The sequence below is a fragment of the Oncorhynchus masou genome, chromosome 25, assembly GCF_036934945.1.
Source record: "Oncorhynchus masou masou isolate Uvic2021 chromosome 25, UVic_Omas_1.1, whole genome shotgun sequence".
Taxonomy (NCBI): domain Eukaryota; kingdom Metazoa; phylum Chordata; class Actinopteri; order Salmoniformes; family Salmonidae; genus Oncorhynchus; species Oncorhynchus masou.
Genome location: NC_088236.1, coordinates 30,423,986 through 30,437,937, shown reverse-complemented (window position 1 = coordinate 30,437,937; position 13,952 = coordinate 30,423,986). Strand labels below are relative to the sequence as shown.

General features: G+C 41.9%; 1 long non-coding RNA gene across 2 annotated transcripts; it reads left to right on the top strand.

Moving 5' to 3' along the window:
- Positions 1-3,630: 3,630 nt before the first annotated feature.
- On the top strand, positions 3,631-12,698 carry LOC135514092 (uncharacterized). 2 transcript variants are annotated; one of them, XR_010451631.1, is made up of 4 exons: positions 3,631-3,842; positions 3,970-4,079; positions 5,250-5,871; positions 8,019-12,698. It is a non-coding gene; the product is annotated as an uncharacterized LOC135514092 (long non-coding RNA). The 2 variants fall into 2 exon arrangements; XR_010451632.1 differs by having other exon boundaries at positions 3,631-3,856.
- The last annotated feature ends 1,254 nt before the right edge of the window (positions 12,699-13,952 follow it).

Below are 13,952 nucleotides of genomic sequence, written 5' to 3'. Positions count from 1 at the left end.
GGGGGGATATTTACGGCTGTGTCGAAGAGAATTCTCTTGGTAGATAATGCGGTCTACATTTGATTGTGAGGAATTCTAAATCAGGTGAACAGAAGGATTTGAGTTCCTGTATGTTTCTTTCATCGCACCATGCCTCGTTAGCCATAAGGCATACACCCCCACCCCTCTTCTTACCAGAAAGGTGTTTTTTTCTGTCGGCGCAATGCGTGGAGAAACCCGTTGGCTGCACCGCTTCGGATAGCGTCTCTCCAGTGAGCCATGTTTCCGTGAAGCACAGAACGTTACAGTCTCTGATGTCCCTCTGGAATGCAACCCTTGCTCGGATTTCATCAACCTTGTTGTCAAGAGACTGGACATTGGCAAGAAGAATTTGGGGCACGATGTGCCCGTCTCCGTATCGTTTCCCTCTTTTCGGAGTCTCGCTGCATGCGATCCATTCCGTTGTCCTGTTTGTAAGGCAGAACACAGGATCTGCCGCGAAAAACATATTCTTGGTCGTACTGATGGTGAGTTGACGCTGATCTTATATACAGTAGTTCTTCTCGACTGTATGTAATGAAACCTAAGATGACCTGGGGTACTAATGTAAGAAATAACACGTAAAAATAAAAACTGCATAGTTTCCTAGGAACGCGAAGCGAGGAGGCCATCTCTGTCGGCGCCAGATGTTTTCATGTTGCAGCCACAACTATGCTTGAAAATATGGAGTGGTACTCAGTAATGTGTTGTATTAGATTTGGCCCAAACATAACACTTTGTATTCATTACAAAAAGTTTATTGCTTTGCCACATTATTTTGCAGTATTACTTTAGTGACTTGTTGCAAATAGGTTGCATGTTTTGGAATATTTGTATTCTGTACAGGCTTCCTTCTTTTCACTCTGTCAATAAGGTTAGTATTGTGGAGTAACTACAATTTTGTTGAGCTATCCTCAGTTTTCTACTATCACAGCCATCAAATTCTGTAACATTTTTAAAGTCACCATTGGCCTCACGGTGAAATCCCTGATCGGTTTCCTTCCTCTCTGGCAACTGAGTTGTGAAGGACACCTGTATCTTTGTAGTGACTGGATGTATTGATACACCATCCAAAGTGCAATTAATAACTTCATCATGCTCAAAGGAATAGTCAATGTCTGCTTTTTTTTACCCATCTACCAATTGGTGCCCTTCTTTGTGAGGGATTGGAAAACCTCCCTGGTCTTTGTGGTTGAGTCGGTGTTTGAAATTCACTGCTCGACTGAGGGACTTTACATATAAATATGTGTGGGATACAGAGATGAGGTAGTCATTCAAAAATCATGTTAAACACTATAATTGCACACAGAGTCCATGCAACTTATTATGTGACTTGTTAAGCAAATTCTTACTCATGAATTTATTTTGGCTTGACATTACAGCAACTTGACAGTAGCTCTGTTTTATTAAAATAGTTAATATCATATGCAAAAACATGCTTCACACATTGAAAAAAGAAAGCCAAATAATCTAAATTCAGTGAACAAGCTCTCAATCTTTTCAGGAAGTAGCAACGTGACGTCATGTTTGTTTCCCTCAGCTACAAAATCCCAAAGTGACCAAATCTTACAACGCGTTTCGTTTAAAGGATAGTTCTGCCAAATTACAAAATTGTGTGTGATAGCTTTAATCATGGATATAATTAATTTATGTGAGAGATGAAAGGAAACAAGAGAAAAGAGAACAGTGAATGAACAACCTTCAAACAAGAGTGGACTGTTGGATGACAGCACCATGCTGGATACTAATGAATATAAACTCAGCAAATAAAGAAACATACCTTTTTCAGGACCCTGTTTTTCAAAGATAATTCATACAAATCCAAATGTCTTCACAGATCTTCATTGTAAATGGTTTAAACACTGTTTCCCATGCTTGTTCAATGAACCATAAACAATTAATGAACATGCACCTGTGGAACGGTCATTAAGACACTAACAGCTTACAGACGGTAGGCAATTAAGGTCACAGTTATGAAAACTTAGGACACTAAAGAGGCCTTTCTACTGACTCTGAACAACACCAAATGAAAGATGCCCAGGGTCCCTGCTCATCTGCATGAACGTGCCTTAGGCATGCTGCAAGGAGACATGAGGACTGCAGATGTGGCCAGGGCAATAAATTGCATTGTCCATACTGTGAGACGCCTAAGACAGAGCTACAGGAAGACAGGATAGACAGCTGATCGTCCTCGTGGTGGCAGACCACGTGTAACAACACCTGCACAGAATCGATACATCCGAACATCACACCTGCGGGACAGGTACAGGATGGCAACAACAACTGCCCGAGTTACACCAGGAATGCACAATCCCTCCATCAGTGCTAAGGCTGTCCGCAATAGGCTGAGAGAGGCTGGACTGAGGGCTTGTAGGCCTGATTTAAGGCAGGTCCTCACCGACATCACCGGCAACAACATCGCCTATGGGCACAAACCCACCGTCGCTGGACCAGACAGGACTGGCAAAAAGTGCTCTTCACTGACAAGTCGTGGTTTTGTCTCACCAGGGTTGATGGTCAGATTTGCGTTTATCGTTGAAAGAATGAGCGTTACACAGAGGCCTGTACTCTGGAGCGGGATTGATTTGGAGGTGGAGGGTCCGTCATGGTCTGGGATGGTGTGTCACAGCATCACCGGACTGAGCTTGTTGTCATTGCAGGCAATCTCAATTCTGTGCATTCCAGGGAAGACGTCCATGTGGTACCCTTCCTGCAGCCTCATCCTGACATGACCCTCCAGCATGACAATACCACCAGCCATACTGCTCGTTCTGTGCATGATTTCTTGCAAGACAGGAATGCCAGTGTTCTGCCATGGCCAGCGAAGAGCCCGGATCTCAATGGGACACGTCTGGGACCTGTTGGATCGGAGGGTGAGAGCTAGGGCCATTCCCTCCAGAAATGTCCGGGAACTCGCAGGTGCCTTGGTGGAAGAGTGGGGTAACATCTCACAGAAAGAACTGGCAAATCTGGTGCAGTCCATGAGGAGAAGTGGCACTGCAGTACTTAATGCAGCTGGTGGCCACACCAGATACTGACTGTTACTTTTGATTTTGACCCCCCCTTTGTTCAGGGACACATTATTCCATTTATGTTAGTCACATGTATGTGGAACTTGATCAGTTTATGTCTCAGTTGTTGAATCTTGTTATGTTCATATAAATATTTACACATGTTTAGTATGCTGAAAATAAACGCAGTTGACAGTGAGAGGACGTTTCTTTTTTTGCTGAGTTTACAAAAAAATTAAATGACCATTCGAGCATATAATTGCTTTTTTGTGTGAGATGAGGCCATTATTTAGAATAGATTATAGGGGTTCACACATATAGGAGGGTTCTTTCTTTCAATTTCCCCATGGCACTGTGCAGGCAAGGCTAATCATATGATAATTTCTTACCAAACTGGACACTATATGGGCTAAAATGGCATTGTATTCTATTGTATTCAGACTCACTGCAGAGATTATATTGTTTTAGCCATAATCTGTAGCCAATGTGAAAACGCTTGGATGGCGCCTCCAGGCAAGTTTCTGGTTACCGAGGGAACGCAGATGGTAGAGGAGACTGACGGGCATTCATTCTGTCATCAGTTTGCATTACAATAGAACGTACTCGTAGATCTGTGGCAGCTGGAGTCCGTAGCCTACAAGCGCTCGCATACAAAATACAGACATCTGCGGGTTAATTCCTCGTGCCATCCAAACACTCCTTTGTCCAGGCTTCAGTCTTGTTATTTACTTTCCATTATTAACCGCCCATCAGAGGCAGCTGCTCCGCTCTCACCCGACCTCTCTGCTCAAGGCAAACTGACGCACTCCACGGGTAAATTGGAATCGGTTTTTGTGCGCTCTGCATCACAAAACCATTGATGATAAAGATTCGCTTTTCATTCAGAATATCTATATTATATATCACTGACAATTTTGTACATCGCTCATTCTACCCGAAGAGGATTAGTCGGACACAGTTGGAGCCCTTTATCGCGCCATCCTTGCTGACACAGATGGTGCGAGACAGGTGCATTTTGGACCGATGGTCAAACTTGCATCAATGCAAAAGGTAAGAGACCACTGACCGATTTTCTATCTTCTGATATTTGTTTGAAAATATGTTTAATTCTTCATTTTAATCTGTGAAACGCTCCCAAAACCGTAGCTTCAGACAGCCTACAATTATTGTCCCATTGCCTGGTTTCTGTCCGGGGGAGAATAATACCAGTGATCATTATGCTGAAGAGAATATAGGGTGAGAAATGATTAAAACAGTCATAATGTATGGTGTTCAATGGTTTTAATCATCATTTAACCATCAATCTGTGTGACGAAGCTTCATTCTGAGGTGCATTTGGAAAGTATGTCTTGTAACACAACGTACAAAACATTACGAACATGAAATGGTCGGTAATTTGGATATAATTACTACACATTTAGATAGCTGGCTAGACTAATTTACTAGTCAAATTTGTTTTTACTGACATGGGCTAATTTAGAGACGTTCAGTGACAGGCATACACTGAGTATACAAAACATTAAGAACACCTGCAGTTTTTCCATGACAGACTGACCAGGTGAATTCAGGTGAAAGCTATGATCCCTTATTGATGTTAAATCCACTTCAGTCAGTGTAGATGAAGGAGAGGAGACAGGTTGAAGAAGGATTTTGAAGCCTTCAGACAATTGAGAGATGGATTGTGTATGTGTGCCATTCATAGGGTGAATGGGCAAGACAAAATATTGAAGTGCCTTTGGGTGGTTGGGTGGTTGCAACTCGATATTAGGAAGGTATTCTTAATATTTTTTACACTCGGTGTATATGCGGATTTATGAGAGCTGAATACCATTTCAACACCCCCATTTCAGTTTAAAGATAAATCTCTGCAGGACCAACTAGTCTAGCCCTACATAGTAAATAATTTAGACATTCGAATGCAGCAACAGCACAGTGAGTCAGCTACCACTGTATCATATGCCTTGTTCGTTTAGGCTAGCTATTCTGTTCCATGATTGAGATAAATAAATAATTATAGGATATGCCTATACATCATACATTTTTCTTTGAGGAGAAATTCATGCCTGCGTCCCCTCTACAACATCAGTTTGTGATGAAGCAGGGGCCGTGTGCATCCCATCTAGTTTTATTAGAAACAGTTCTTATCTCACCCTGTCCACCTCCACTGCTGCTGTTTAAATAGAACAGTGCTGCTGGCTAATGGATGCCCTCTGTCTACAGTGGCCAAACCCACAGCCCAGCTGGCAGGACGCACGTCCCCATGACAACTGAGATTCCCTGGGGTCCCTGATGGACTGATGAATACAGGAGTAGGGAGACAGGTATGCGTCCAGTATATCCACACATATTGAAGGGGTTCTTCTGAAGACAGAGGATTAACCACTACTATTGCTGGTAATGATGTCTTGTAGGCTCCGTTCCTCCATGAAATTTGTATTGACTATTGTTTGTATTAGGGGAGCTACCGAAGCAAGATATTCATTTCAATTAGGTCAGTGTAAGGTAAAACATTTCAAATAAGATTTAAAAAAGGTTAATCAGGTCAGTTAGTAACTGTTCCTAATCACCTATGATTCTGGGAATTTTATTAACCCTTCCCATCTGCATTCCATGATATCTTTAGGCAGTAGTCAAGTCCAACGGTCCAGCCTCTCTTTGGTAGGGTTTTGGGGGCAGGTGTTCCAGGTGGTTGCGTTCCACTTTCTGCTGCTTGCTGCTCTGTGTTTCTCTCCAGATATGCTGAGGAGGATACTGAGATGGTGCCAGCCCTCAGAGGCCATTTAGACGAGTCAACAACATGACCAGACTGACAGAGCTGTCTACAAAGCTGTTTTCTAAACAGGTACAACTATTTCTCAAACTCATTTATTTTCTTTGAAGTCCTTGATTAATTAAGAATGTATATTTGTTGCCAATCTATATTCAGAGAGAGCCAAAACCCTTTCAAATGCCCTTGTTAGAAAGACAATCCAGAAACCTACGCTGAGGTGGACTCTCTTCCCCCGATATGCCTGTGAGGTTTTGTTAGAATATTGGCTTTTGAGCAAATGAGACCTCTCATTGCACACTGGTTCAAGGGCCTTCTACTGACACAAAGACCAGTGCTGCATTTGAGGATGTACTGTACAGTATGTTCTCATGCCAAGAGAGAAGGTTCATGCTGAGCGATAAGTGCTTTTTGAAGTTCGTTCGATTATTAAAATATAATCACGTTCTTATCGGATTTAAATATTTTTTTACATTAATTAAATGCATTATGGAATAATGGCATTAAAATGATTTTAGAGTTTTTTATGGAAATTCCAAACCCCACAATAGTGAACCTTTAATTGCCAAAACATTGAACATATTCCATTGTCTCTGTCAGGTCCACATTGGGAAGACATCAATAGACAAATAGTAAATTACTATGAAATAATACAATATTTCAGTAGTGTATATTTCTTCGTTTTTATTTGATGACTTTATTATTTTTAATTCCTTAAAGCAGTGGTATTGAAACTTTTTCAGCAGGACCCATTTTTTTGGCCTTTATTTCTGGCGACCCCACTGCCTTAGTCATAGCTCATCTCTGCTTAAGCAGTAACAGCCAGCCAGCCAGCCAGACAACCATCTAATGGTATCTCTGTGCTCCCCATACTGTACTACTGGCTTTAGTCATCTTATTTAGCTAGGCTAGCCTGCCTAGCTGTCTGACAAAATCATTTTACTGGTTCTTCAAAGTAGATAAGGCATACTTTCACGAATGGTCTCTATCCCTCTCGTTGTTGTGTTGTGTACATTCCTCTCTCATGCGGTCTACGCGGTCTGTGTGTATCTAACCTGATCTATCCACTGAGGTATAAAGAAATGGAGAATGCGTCCAAGATGTCTGACTGTTGTTTTCAAGGTAATCTACTCACGTTCGCTTACGCCGATTCATGGACTGTCTATATCCGGGTTGCATCTGGTTTAAGTGGACCAACATCACATGCGCACTGATTGATCAGTGCGCACAGGGAGCAGCATGAGTAGCGGTGAAATTATCACGTCATCCAAAATTGTGGCAGACATTGGATGAATATAACATTTTAATATTTTCGGCTGTGAGTGATCTAAAAGAGAGGGTATATGAGAGGGTATATGATAGGGAGGGTGACATGGAAAGTAAGGGATTAGTTTAGTGTTTTAATTTATAAATCCACCGCATTATAACAGTGCAGTCGCCCTATACTGTCACAGAGAAGAGGTGGAGAGCAAAACAACCTGAAAGTAGAGCCATAACTAAATCAGATTCGTCTAATCTGCTTTCATGGCTGATTATCTTTAATATATGACGTATGCCAGATCAGCCTATAAAATGTGTTTGGTTGGGTCAGGTCAACCAAGAGCTAGAGAAAAAGAGGCTGTGGAAGGGTAGCCTACATATGTGCTGAGAGTGGAGTTGAGGGTGGGGAACCGTGGTGTGGGGGAGATTGTCCTCACCAAGGCAACACAAACATATTCTGGATCTCTCTTTGCAGAAGCTTTAAAGCTTAGAATCCTGCCCCTGGCCAATAATCCTGATTTCATGCATTTCACAGATTATACACGCACGCACACACACACACACACACACACACACACACACACACACACACACACACACACACACACACACACACACACACACACACACACACACACACACACACACACACACACACACACACACACACACACACACACACACACACACACACACACACACACACACACACACACACACACACAAAGAGCCCCCTTGACTTTAATTTTTGCGACAAAATGTGTGACATTTCGGGTGCAGAATTAATGGCTGCTTCTCTGCTCCCTCCACCTGTTTTAGTTGAGGTGTCACTTCTTCTTTGCGCCTGTCAAACTGTCTGCTATTCAGTCCATCAGTCTTTCTCTGCTGCTCAGTTGTCTACACATCTTGTGTAATATAGAACAGAACTCAGTGACTGTGTTGTCATGTCATCTCCCCTGCAGTTGTCAACGCGGTTCATCCTTACCGAATTGGAACTGGGACGGGAACTGGGACCTATGGCTTTCACCTACTGACGAATGAACATTACTCCAAGGCTACTGACGGAGCACACTTCTTTTGCTATCGATTTGTGTTAGAAGGAGACCTTGCAGTGATTATTATTGTTATTATTATTATTTGGAAGTACCATTGGCACGTTGCTGGCCCCTTTAATTGCAGTCTATTTTATGCCGACGTCATTCAGGACGTCATTCAGGACCACATTTCATGCCATAAGAGAGACCCATAAAGGGTGGGGTTTTAGTGTTGTCTGATGCTTTGGCGCTTTAATTCCTTAAATATTGTTTACGTGAGGGAGCTCTCTCCCCTCCTCTGTAAAATAGCACTTTATCATCCCCTTCCACACTGTTCAGCTGATCAAAGCAGCGAGAGACTAACACCTCTCTCTGATGCCTGCTTCTCCTCATGCTGTCAGCACCTTTCTCTTCTCGGTAACCTTGGCAACACTTTTAACACCTTACTCACTTCCTTCTACCTCTGATGTCTAACATGACTAACAAGGTTGAGTCTGCTAAGATGGCCTTCCTGCTAATTTAATTGATGTGCTCCTAAAGGCGTCAGCATGCTTCAGTTTGGCTGACGCCTTCCCGAAGTTGGCTAGGCAAACCGAACAAGTGGGCTTTGCATCCTCCCTTAAAAGATCTTCACTTGGAAAACAATAAAAAAGCGACAATAGTACCGATTGTCCATTTTGATATGCCGTAGCCAGTATAAACTTACTCAAAATATTCCAAATGAATCTAAGATGACTCAAGAAATCGGTCATACAATTTGACGTTTTTGCAGAGATCTTAGTCGCACAATTTTACATCTAATTGAGATGTCTGGTGCAGTATTTATCAATGAAAACATTTGCATGAAAACATGTCGTCTCTCGTTGAATTACAACAAAGACTTTATTGAAGAATCCCTACTGTTGACCAATCACCAACGAAGGAGCGTAGATTTCGGCTACCGACTTTGGCTTGCCTCTAGAAAAAATGTTGAGCTCGAACAGCCGAAAAAAACATGACTAACGTCCAGAACTAACAAAAACATCACAAAATGATGTCATAATATATGAACAAATTCTATTGAACTGTTTTGGCTGGGAAGCATGCGGACGTCTTAACCCCAGCTGACATACCCATACCACTCCAGCAGCTAATGCTTGTTATCGTTAGTCTACTCTAACGTTACAGGAGTGTTAAGAGAATGTTACGACTTTAATAGGGTTGTGTCAGTGTTTGTGGCGGTGTTTGGATGGTCTCCCGAGGCCTGGTTTGTCTTGTGATTTCTGCATGTACTGCAACTCCCAATAACCTCAGCTAGAGTCATATAGAACTAACCAACACCAGAGTAATCCTGGTTTGCTAACCTGGACTAACAATCTAACAGTTACTAATCAAGCTAATCAACCAAACTAAACCCCAAGCCCCGTTGAGGGGAGGACGGCTCATTTGAATGGCTGGAACGGAGCAAATGGAATGGTATCAAACACATGGGAACCATATATTTGATATATTTGATACCAGTCTATTCATTCTGCTCCAGCCATGAGCCCTTCCTCCCAAATTAAGGTGCCAACAAAGTCCTGTGGTGTAGGTGTACATTTTGAGTTTAAGAGTGTGGCTCTTAGTGTAATTAATTTCCTTACCCATTGAAACCAAACCATCATCTCTCTTGGCATTCCTTAATAAATACACTAACACATACCCTCTAATACCTAACAGTACTAATGTCTGGTACCAGACATTTTGTTACTTACACTAACCTGTACTATACTAACTTGTACCTCTCCCATTTTCCTGAAACCTCTCTTCCACCAGACACAGTTCACCCAAAATCATATACAGTAACTATGTATTTATCTATCTGTCATAACCTTAAGCTCAGTAAGTTGATTGTTGAGATGTTTTACTTTTGGCCCCTAAAGCACAACGGTGAGAATGATTCCAGGATCTGGGATGGGAAGCTGGATTAACCAATAGATTTAAAGACAAAGCGCACCTACCTACCTGTAGCTCACTGGGTTGACCACACACTTCTGCTCAGGGGGACGCCTAAAAACATGTTACAAATGTTTCAGTAACTATGCTAAAGATGATTATTTTTGAAGTTGTCCATCTTAATAGTTTAACAAATAATGGCTGACAAATGTTTGCCCCCCTGTCCATTGTGTGGCCAACCTCTAAAAGGTGTTGCAGCTCAGTGCTTGGTTTGTAGCCTGCATAGACACATGTGTATTCTCTTATTAGATAACCCAAAGCAAATAGCAACCCTTACCTTCTTTACTACTAACTGAGTGGTGACTGGTATATGAACAACAACCCTGGATAAGGCCTAACAATTTGGCCATTGATTTCTTGCTCTTACAGTATGTTAGTATCTTCTCTCAGACTAACATGTGGTGCTTCTTTCAATGAAGTCTAACCATGCTGAGACCAACTTATCACCCATCACTTCTCCCTGCCCCTTGGTGAGATCAAACAGCATCTAGTAGGCCATGCAGTATCGTTTCTTTACTTCCTGAGTCGTCATGAGGATAGACATCCCTGTGTTCTTGATCGTGTGACACTCTACTTAACCTGCACTAGAGTGAGAAAGCACTAACTATTGGGGCATGAAACAGCTTCCCAGAAACTAACAAACTAACTAACCTACTAATTAACTAATTATATAACAAACTAACTGAAATGACTAATTGTGTGCTGAGAGTTATCAGGTTTGGAGGTTTATGTTCAGCAAGCCATCCCCCTCTCTGTGTGTGTGTGTGTGTGTGTGTGTGTGTGTGTGTGTGTGTGTGTGTGTGTGTGTGTGTGTGTGTGTGTGTGTGTGTGTGTGTGCATGTAGTGTATGCTGCAACTAGCTCTGACAGTCTCACGTCAGAATTAGACGTTCATCCATGATTCTCAAACATCACATTTCAAATTTCTTCCAAACTTCAAATTTCAGTGTTTAAGGCTAAGGCTAGGTATTAACTATGAAGAGTTAAGGTTTGGAATAGGCTTAAAACAAAAATCTCAAAAACAACTTCATATTGTGGAATCTGAACATGCAACTTTTGGGACACGAGGCAGATGCAATTTGCTATCTGCCATCCCCACCTATAACCCCCTAGAAAAACTGAAACCTACTTGAATCTAACAGCGCTCACTGTTGCCCCTAGAGGCCAGTTTCCACATCATCTCCCGACGTCCTCAGACATGGAAGGACGTTGAATACTGACTTGTATCAAGGGTGATCTGGCTAGCAGACCTGTGGTTATTAGTACTAATCTGTACTGTGGATGATGTTGGCTGGGCCTGCAATTTCAAACACATTAACATTAACTACTCTTTGCTTTGTGCACAGAGTCTGAGACAGAATCTTCTCCCATTTTCCTGAAACCTTCCTTCCACCAGACACAGATCACCCAAAATTATATACAATAACTATGTATGTATCTATCTGTCATAACCTTAAGCTCAGTAAGTTGCTTGTTGAGATGTTTTACTTTTGGCCCCTAAAGCACAACGGTGAGAATGATTCCAGGATCTGGGATGGGAAGCTGGATTAGCCAATAGATTTAAAGACAAAGCGCACCTACCTACCTGTAGCTCACTGGGTTGACCACACACTTCTGCTCAGGGGGACACCTAAAACCATGTTACAAATGTTTCAGTAGCTATGCTAAAGATGATTATTTTTGAAGTTGTCCATCTTAATAGTTTAACAAATAATGGCTGACAAATGTTTGCCCCCCTGTCCATTGTGTGGCCAACCTCTAAAAGGTGTTGCAGCTCAGTGCTTGGTTTGTAGCCTGCATAGACACATGTGTATTTTCTTATTAGATAAACCAAAGCAAATTACAACCCTTACCTTCTTTACTACTAACTGAGTGGTGACTGGTACTAACAATCCCAGATGAGGCCTCAGAATTTGGCCATTGATTCTTTGCTCTTACGCAGGTTGACGTTTGTTGTCATGAGTCTTGTCCTGAAGGCAGAACTGACCGATTTCCCCTTAGATAGGCCAGCCTCAAAATTGTCTATATTGTAAAAATAAAAGTTTTTGCTTTTTGGTCATTAGCACTAACAGTGTGGGTAAGGATAGGTTTAACATTAGGTTTAACATCAGATTTCATGACTTTGTGGTTGTGCTACTTAGTGAACACTCTGCAGAGTGAACTCCAGAACAACACTCATGACAAAAAACACTAACCTGCTGCTCTTACTAACATACTGTATCTTCTCTCAGACTAACATGTGGTGCTTCTTTCAATGCTGTCTAACCATGCTGCGACCAACTTATCACCCATCACTTCTCCCTGCCCCTTGGTGAGATCAAACAGCATCTAGTAGGCCATGCAGTATCGTTTCTTTACTTCCTGAGTCGTCATGAGGATAGACATCCCTGTGTTCTTGATCGTGTGACACTTTACTTAACCTGCACTAGAGTGAGAAAGCACTAACTATTGGGGCATGAAACAGCTTCCCAGAAACTAACAAACTAACTAACCTACTAATTAACTAATTATCTAACAAACTAACCGAAATGACTAATTGTGTGCTGAGAGTTATCAGGTTTGGAGGTTTATGTTCAGCAAGCCATCCCCCTCTCTGGTGTGTGTGTGTGTGTGTGTGTGTGTGTGTGTGTGTGTGTGTGTGGTGTGTGGTGTGTGTGCATGTAATGTATGCTGCAACTAGCTCTGACAGTCTCACGTCAGAATTAGACGTTCATCCATGATTCTCAAACATCACATTTCAAATTTCTTCCAAACTTCAAATTTCAGTGTTTAAGGCTAAGGCTAGGTATTAACTATGAAGAGTTAAGGTTTGGAATAGGCTTAAAACAAAAATCTCAAAAACAACTTCATATTGTGGAATCTGAACATGCAACTTTTGGGACACGAGGCAGATGCAATTTGCTATCTGCCATCCTCACCTATAACCCCCTAGAAAAACTGAAACCTACTTGAATCTAACAGCGCTCACTGTTGCCCCTAGAGGCCAGTTTCCACATCATCTCCCGACGTCCTCAGACATGGAAGGACGTTGAATACTGACTTGTATCAAGGGTGATCTGGTTAGCAGACCTGTGGTTATTAGTACTAATCTGTACTGTGGATGATGTTGGCTGGGCCTGCAATTTCAAACACATTAACATTAACTACTCTTTGCTTTGTGCACAGAGTCTGAGACAGAATCTTCTTCCATTTTCCTGAAACCTTCCTTCCACCAGACACAGATCACCCAAAATTATATACAATAACTATGTATGTATCTATCTGTCATAACCTTAAGCTCAGTAAGTTGCTTGTTGAGATGTTTTACTTTTGGCCCCTAAAGCACAACGGTGAGAATGATTCCAGGATCTGGGATGGGAAGCTGGATTAACCAATAGATTTAAAGACAAAGCGCACCAACCTACCTGTAGCTCACTGGATTGACCACACACTTCTGCTCAGGGGGACACCTAAAACCATGTTACAAATGTTTCAGTAGCTATGCTAAAGATGATTATTTTTGAAGTTGTCCATCTTAATAGTTTAACAAATAATGGCTGACAAATGTTTGCCCCCCTGTCCATTGTGTGGCCAACCTCTAAAAGGTGTTGCAGCTCAGTGCTTGGTTTGTAGCCTGCATAGACACATGTGTATTCTCTTATTAGATAAACCAAAGCAAATTACAACCCTTACCTTCTTTACTACTAACTGAGTGGTGACTGCTACTAACAATCCCAGATGAGGCCTCAGAATTTGGCCATTGATTCTTTGCTCTTACGCAGGTTGACGTTTATTGTCATGAGTCTTGTCCTGAAGGCAGAACTGACCGATTTCCCCTTAGATAGGCCAGCCTCAAAATTGTCTATATTGTAAAAATAAAAGTTTTTGCTTTTTGGTCATTAGCACTAAC